The sequence below is a fragment of the Ochlerotatus camptorhynchus genome, unplaced genomic scaffold, assembly GCF_037179485.1.
Source record: "Ochlerotatus camptorhynchus isolate MF236.1 unplaced genomic scaffold, CSIRO-AGI_Acam_v1.1 ptg000235l, whole genome shotgun sequence".
Taxonomy (NCBI): Eukaryota; Metazoa; Arthropoda; class Insecta; order Diptera; family Culicidae; genus Ochlerotatus; species Ochlerotatus camptorhynchus.
This window is the reverse complement of record NW_027040725.1, coordinates 347,347-355,930: the sequence shown is the minus strand read 5'-3', so window position 1 is coordinate 355,930 and position 8,584 is coordinate 347,347.

Genomic DNA, 8,584 nt, shown 5'->3' with positions numbered 1-8,584 from the left:
TAAGAAATGTGGGAAATACTGTATTATGAGTATTTTTGGAATCAGGGTTTTGTCTAGAGACCGAAAATCGATAACCGACGCCATTTTGAAATCAAAGATGGTGGCTTTGATTTCAAAATGGTAGAAAAGTAGAAAATTCTGTCAAATATCCATCATATGGGTATTCTTGGAATAGTAGTGACGTCTAGAGGCCAGAAATCCCAGTTTGTGGCTTCCGGTTTAAGAAAAAGTATCAAATACCCATCAATCCTTCTATTGTAATGTTGTTTTGACTTCAAGAATTTCAATCGTTTCCCTAATAAACAAATACCATAAACGAACTATATCCCGGATGGGTAAACTATCTCACAAATGGTTTGGATGATACCCCGAACACGTCGTTAAGCTCTCTTGTATGGTTATTTTTATTAGGGTTGACATTAGAACCAAACGTTTTTGGGATGGTTTTAGATGTACAAACAAAACTTTTTTTTTTGCTGTTTTCAATTGTACCTAGAGCCTGTTGTTATCTGATGTTTTTAAATGTACTAAACGTTAGAACAAAACGTTGTTCAGATATTTTCAAATACGGATGCTTTCTAATCTTTACAGTTGTACAAAATATTAGAATCAATAAATTTTCGGATGCTTTCAATTGTACCCAGATTTAATTGTTTTCTGAAGTTTTCAACTGTGCAAAACATTAGAATCTAACTTTTTCAAATGCTTTCAATTATGCAACTCATTAGAATTACATTCATGATTTTGTAAACAGTACACATCATTGTTGTTAGATACCGTCGTAGGAATGCATACATAATAGTCAATGCTCCCGTTCCCCACCAGTCAGTTAACTGACCTTAGCTAACCTAATATCATTGCAGCAACTCTCTATGCGGCATTGAAACCATGCCATCAGCGCGCTAAGAGTTATTAGACTGCTGACATAGGCGCCAATTCGTGGATGACGAGGCACTAGGTGACGTTACAGCGAGCTTGACGATTGTTGTAGCATTTTTCAACGAACTACCAGACAATGATGCCTAGGGTTTACATGATCAAGTTTCCAAATCTACAGGGCCACCCACATTAGATCCGGATCTAACGCGATGCAGTAAAGTACAGCTAAATATATTGTCTAGCTATCAAATTTACGTCAACGCAACGCAAGCGGATCTAATGTGGGTTATCCTTAAGGCCTCTGTGTCAGAGTGAAAACTGGTGGCTGCGTGGAACTTTAGGGAAATACCACAATTTGCAAAATTTATCAAAAAACAAATGCTCCGTCCATGTGTCGAAACTCGTTGTCGTTCAGTTGGTGGTGATTGATGACTTCCTTGGTTGCTTTGGTGGTGTCATGTCTTCCTTCGAAAAGAAGCACTTCCGTGGGTCCTGGCCCTTGAGTTGATGAGCCCAGGTATAGGTTTGAAAGTTGCCTCCCTGGCGTTAGTGGTTGCCACTCGGTTGCAGAACATAGACCGATAGAAAATAAACAAGGAAATAAAGCCGAATTGAATTTATCCAACGATTTTGCAGTAAATATTTAGATGAGCGGCTGAAAAAGGCAAAATAAGTAAAACACAGCTTTTAAAGTCTATTGAGCTAAGGCTAGAGAATGCTAGAGAAACTATGAAAGACTATCAAATCAAAGTATGCACCTAGATCCAACTCTTTTCAGAAAACTTATCAATACGCATAGTTTGAACCGATAACATCATGCAGACATTGTTGTCTTTGAAAGCCAGGTAAAGGGTCAAATCCAATGACACCAGGACAGCGGTATAGCGGTACAGTACATTTTCAGGGAAGTTCGGAAACTTTTCGGATATAACAAGAGATCAAAAGAAGCAGAAATTGATTTGAAGGCCTACAACTGATCAGAAATTCAAATAAAGTAGCTTCGAAAATATTCGAAATGGTCAGGTTGATAAGGATTAGAAATTAAAATCTTGAGATATTCTTCGAAGAGGTCAAGTTAATCAGGAATTATTCTGAGGACCAATATCTGATCAAAAATTGAATTGAAGTAGTTTGAAAATTTCTTCAGAACACAGAATAATCAGAAATTGTTTTGAAGACCTTACTAAACCGAAGGTCGTAGATCTTCAGATAAATTAGCAGAACTTCAGGGAAATAAAAAAAAAAACTTCAGGGAAGTTTAAAAAACTTCAGGGAAGTTCAGAGAACTTCAGATAAGTTCGGAAATCTTGAGAAAGAAAATCAGGGAAGTTCGTAGATCTTCTGAGTAATTTACAGAACTACAGCAATGTTTGTCGTCGTTTAGCGAAATAATCAGTACTTTATAGATGTTCACAGATTTTCAGGGAAGTTTGTAGATCCTCAGAGAAATTTGCAGAACTTAAAGGAGGTCTTGAGATAAATTTTCATTGCTTCAGAAAATTTTTCAGAAAATCAGGGAAGTTTGTAGACTTTCAGAGACATTTTTAGTGCTTCAGTGTAATTTGAATATCTTCAGTGAAAATTACAGAATTTCTGGGAGTACACAGAATTTCAGGGAAGTTCGAAGATCGTCAGAGTAATTTGCAGATTTTTAGGGAAGTTTATAGATCTTAAGAATAGCTTTCAGTGCATCAGAAATATTTGTTGATCTTCAGAGTAATTTTCAGTATTTTAAGGAAGATCTGCAAAAAAATTTAAAGAAGAAATAGATCTTAATATATTACAAGATAAGTCAACCGCATCATGCGACACATCAAAATACATGAGAATTTGCCGGCGCCGGTGGTGTAGTGGTAAGCGTGACTGCTTTCTAACACCCCGATGGGTCTGGGTTCAATCCCAGCCGAGGTCGGTGGGATTTTTCTGAGGCATAAAAATCTTTGGTCACGTCTTCCTTCGGAAAGGGAAGTAAAGCCGTTGGTCCCGGCCCATGCGTGTTGTGAATGGGTGCGATATCCTACGCCGGTGTGGAAGCTGCCTTCCTGCACATTCGATTGCCGTCAATGGATGGCAATCGATGTCCGTCGGTGATTGGCACTAGATTGCGGAACAGAGACCGACGTTAAATAAAGGAAAAAAACATGAGAATTTAATTACTAGTTCAATGGAACTCAAATCTAGTTCCAAGAACTACTTTGGCCACATCGGGACACATTCAGGGTGTCCCGGGAGATGCAGCCAGCATCTGATTAGGGTCAAACCCACCATGCGACACATCAAATTACATGAGAATTCAAAGACTAGTTCAATGGATTAAAATTTAGTTCCAAGAACCTCTTTGGCTGCATCCGGACATATTCCGGGTGTTCCGGGGGAAGAGGTCAACATTTGATTATGGTCAAACCCATCATGCGACACATCAAAATACATCAGAATTCAATTTCTGGTTCAATGGAACTCCCAAGAATCACTTTGGCCACATACGGACATATTCCGGGTGTCCCAGGGGAAGAGGCCAACATCTAATTAGGGTCAAACCCATCCTGTAGCACATCAAAATACATGAAAATCAATTTCTGGTTTAATGGAACTCAAATTAAGTTCCTAGAACCAAACTGGCCACATCCGGACATATTCCGGGTGTCCCGGGGGAAGAGGCCAACATCTGATTAGGGTCAAACCCATCATGCGACACATCGAATTACATGAGAATTCAACGACTGGATCAATGGAACTCAAATTTAATTCCAAGAACCACTTTGGCCACATCCGGACATATTCCTGGTGTCCCGGGAGAAGAGGCCAACAACTGATTAGGGTCAAACCCATCATGCGACGCATCGAATTACATGAAAATTCAACGACTGGTTCAATGGAAATCAAATTTAGTTCCAAGAACCACTTTGGCCACATCCGGACATATTCCGGGTGTCCCGGGAGAAGAGGCCAACAACTGACTAGGGTCAAACCCATCATGCGACACATCGAATTACATGAAAATTCAACGACTGGTTCAATTGCACTCAAATCTAGTTCCAAGAACCACTTTGGCCACATCGAGACACATTCCGGGTGTCCCGGGGGATGCAGCCAGCATCTGATTAGGGTCAAACCCACCATGCGACACATCAAATAACATGAGAATTCAAAGACTAGTTCAATGGAACTCAAATTTAGTTCCAAGAACCAAAGTGGCCACATCCGGACATATTCCGGGTGTCCCGGGGGAAGAGGCCAACAACTGATTAGGGTCAAATCCATCATGCGACACATCGAATCACATGAAAATTCAACGACCTGTTCAATGGAACTCAAATCTAGTTCCAAGAACCACTTTGGCCACATCGAGACACATTCCGGGTGTCCCGGGGGAAGAAGCCAGTATCCGATTAGGGTCAAACCCATCATGCGACACATCAAAATACATCAGAATTCAATTTCTGGTTCAATGGAACTCAAATCTAGTTCCAAGAACCACTTCGGCGACATACGGACATATTCCGGGTGTCTCTGGGGAAGAGGCCAACATCTGATTAGGGTCAAATCCATCATGCGACACATCAAATTACATGAAAATTCAATTTCTGGTTCAATGGAACTCAAATTTAGTTCCAAGAACCACTTTGGCCACATCCGGACATATTCCGGGTGTCCCGGGGGAAGAGGCCAACAACTGATTAGGGTCAAACCCATAATGCGACACACCGAATTCCTTAAAATTTCAACAACTGATTCAATGGAACTCAAATCTAGTTCCAAGAACCACTTTGGCCACATCCGCCTAGGGTTCGGAAATCGATATCCGACGACATTGTGCAACCAAAGATGGCACCTTCCAAATACCCGTCAATCTGGGTAGTTTTGGAATCGGGGTAATGTCTAGAGATCGGAAATCGATATCCGATGCCAGTTTGAAATCAAAAATGGCGGCTTCCGATATCAGAAAAAGTGAAAAATACTGTCAAATATCCATAAACATTGCTATTTTTGGAATTAAACCCAGGCCTGCTGGGGTGAGAGGTAATCACGCTTACCACTACACCACCGGTGCCGCTGGAAAGACTATCAAATAGCCACAAATCTAGATATTTTTGTAATCGGGGTAACGTCTAAAAAACTGAAATAGATATCCGACGCCATTTTGAAATCAAAAATGGCGGCTTACGTTTTCCGAAAAATAGAGAAATACGTCAAATATCCATCAGTATGGATATTTCTGGAATCAGGGTGATGTCGGGGTCAGAAATCGATATCTGACGCCATTTTTAAATGAAAGATGGTGGCCTTCGGTGTCAGAAAAAGTGGGAAATACTATAAAATACCCATAAATATGGATATTTTTGGAATCGGAGTGAGGTCTAAAAGTAAAAAATCGATGAAATCCTAAATGACCGCTGCTGGTTTAAGAAATGTGGGAAATACTGTATTATGAGTATTTTTGGAATCAGGGTTTTGTCTAGAGACCGAAAATCGATAACCGACGCCATTTTGAAATCAAAGATGGTGGCTTTGATTTCAAAATGGTAGAAAAGTAGAAAATTCTGTCAAATATCCATCATATGGGTATTCTTGGAATAGTAGTGACGTCTAGAGGCCAGAAATCCCAGTTTGTGGCTTCCGGTTTAAGAAAAAGTATCAAATACCCATCAATCCTTCTATTGTAATGTTGTTTTGACTTCAAGAATTTCAATCGTTTCCCTAATAAACAAATACCATAAACGAACTATATCCCGGATGGGTAAACTATCTCACAAATGGTTTGGATGATACCCCGAACACGTCGTTAAGCTCTCTTGTATGGTTATTTTTATTAGGGTTGACATTAGAACCAAACGTTTTTGGGATGGTTTTAGATGTACAAACAAAACTTTTTTTTTTGCTGTTTTCAATTGTACCTAGAGCCTGTTGTTATCTGATGTTTTTAAATGTACTAAACGTTAGAACAAAACGTTGTTCAGATATTTTCAAATACGGATGCTTTCTAATCTTTACAGTTGTACAAAATATTAGAATCAATAAATTTTCGGATGCTTTCAATTGTACCCAGATTTAATTGTTTTCTGAAGTTTTCAACTGTGCAAAACATTAGAATCTAACTTTTTCAAATGCTTTCAATTATGCAACTCATTAGAATTACATTCATGATTTTGTAAACAGTACACATCATTGTTGTTAGATACCGTCGTAGGAATGCATACATAATAGTCAATGCTCCCGTTCCCCACCAGTCAGTTAACTGACCTTAGCTAACCTAATATCATTGCAGCAACTCTCTATGCGGCATTGAAACCATGCCATCAGCGCGCTAAGAGTTATTAGACTGCTGACATAGGCGCCAATTCGTGGATGACGAGGCACTAGGTGACGTTACAGCGAGCTTGACGATTGTTGTAGCATTTTTCAACGAACTACCAGACAATGATGCCTAGGGTTTACATGATCAAGTTTCCAAATCTACAGGGCCACCCACATTAGATCCGGATCTAACGCGATGCAGTAAAGTACAGCTAAATATATTGTCTAGCTATCAAATTTACGTCAACGCAACGCAAGCGGATCTAATGTGGGTTATCCTTAAGGCCTCTGTGTCAGAGTGAAAACTGGTGGCTGCGTGGAACTTTAGGGAAATACCACAATTTGCAAAATTTATCAAAAAACAAATGCTCCGTCCATGTGTCGAAACTCGTTGTCGTTCAGTTGGTGGTGATTGATGACTTCCTTGGTTGCTTTGGTGGTGTCATGTCTTCCTTCGAAAAGAAGCACTTCCGTGGGTCCTGGCCCTTGAGTTGATGAGCCCAGGTATAGGTTTGAAAGTTGCCTCCCTGGCGTTAGTGGTTGCCACTCGGTTGCAGAACATAGACCGATAGAAAATAAACAAGGAAATAAAGCCGAATTGAATTTATCCAACGATTTTGCAGTAAATATTTAGATGAGCGGCTGAAAAAGGCAAAATAAGTAAAACACAGCTTTTAAAGTCTATTGAGCTAAGGCTAGAGAATGCTAGAGAAACTATGAAAGACTATCAAATCAAAGTATGCACCTAGATCCAACTCTTTTCAGAAAACTTATCAATACGCATAGTTTGAACCGATAACATCATGCAGACATTGTTGTCTTTGAAAGCCAGGTAAAGGGTCAAATCCAATGACACCAGGACAGCGGTATAGCGGTACAGTACATTTTCAGGGAAGTTCGGAAACTTTTCGGATATAACAAGAGATCAAAAGAAGCAGAAATTGATTTGAAGGCCTACAACTGATCAGAAATTCAAATAAAGTAGCTTCGAAAATATTCGAAATGGTCAGGTTGATAAGGATTAGAAATTAAAATCTTGAGATATTCTTCGAAGAGGTCAAGTTAATCAGGAATTATTCTGAGGACCAATATCTGATCAAAAATTGAATTGAAGTAGTTTGAAAATTTCTTCAGAACACAGGATAATCAGAAATTGTTTTGAAGACCTTACTAAACCGAAGGTCGTAGATCTTCAGATAAATTAGCAGAACTTCAGGGAAATAAAAAAAAAAACTTCAGGGAAGTTTAAAAAACTTCAGGGAAGTTCAGAGAACTTCAGATAAGTTCGGAAATCTTGAGAAAGAAAATCAGGGAAGTTCGTAGATCTTCTGAGTAATTTACAGAACTACAGCAATGTTTGTCGTCGTTTAGCGAAATAATCAGTACTTTATAGATGTTCACAGATTTTCAGGGAAGTTTGTAGATCCTCAGAGAAATTTGCAGAACTTAAAGGAGGTCTTGAGATAAATTTTCATTGCTTCAGAAAATTTTTCAGAAAATCAGGGAAGTTTGTAGACTTTCAGAGACATTTTTAGTGCTTCAGTGTAATTTGAATATCTTCAGTGAAAATTACAGAATTTCTGGGAGTACACAGAATTTCAGGGAAGTTCGAAGATCGTCAGAGTAATTTGCAGATTTTTAGGGAAGTTTATAGATCTTAAGAATAGCTTTCAGTGCATCAGAAATATTTGTTGATCTTCAGAGTAATTTTCAGTATTTTAAGGAAGATCTGCAAAAAAATTTAAAGAACTACAGGAAAGTTTGCAGATGTTCAGAGATATTTTCAGTGGTTCAGAGCAATTATTAGTTCTTTAAAGAAATTTGTGGGACTGTAGGGATGTTCGTAGATGGTCAGAGCAAATTTCAGAACTTCTGAGAAGTTCGTAGATTTTCAGAATAATGTTTAGTGCTTCAGGGATGTTCGTTTAGAAACCGGTAGTACTTCAGAGTATTTCAAATAATTTCAACAAATTTCATATATCTTTAGATAAATCAACCCATATTAGCTAGGCACATCCCACTCTAAACTTTGTATTTCTATCGATATACTTATTATATTTATAAATACTTAAAAAATATTTCAGAAATAGGTATCTAGGTATGTTTGCTCGGCTAGACAAATTTCAGTAGTTTGTTTATCTGACGTGTGGATTCAAATCATAGCTGATTTTGGGTAGATATTTTTTACGCATAATACGATATAAACATTTATTCTATTACAGAATTAGCTGCACGCCACTGTCCGATTAAAGCGTGATTCGTTACTACAGTTCCAGGAAAAAGCCATACTGATGGACATTGAAACCTTTCGCCCATTGCTCGACCAATTTATCGATTAGATCTGTAAATGACTACCGTGTTATTAGTATAGTTTTCACCCACTAGGATCTGTATCGTGTGATAATGACAA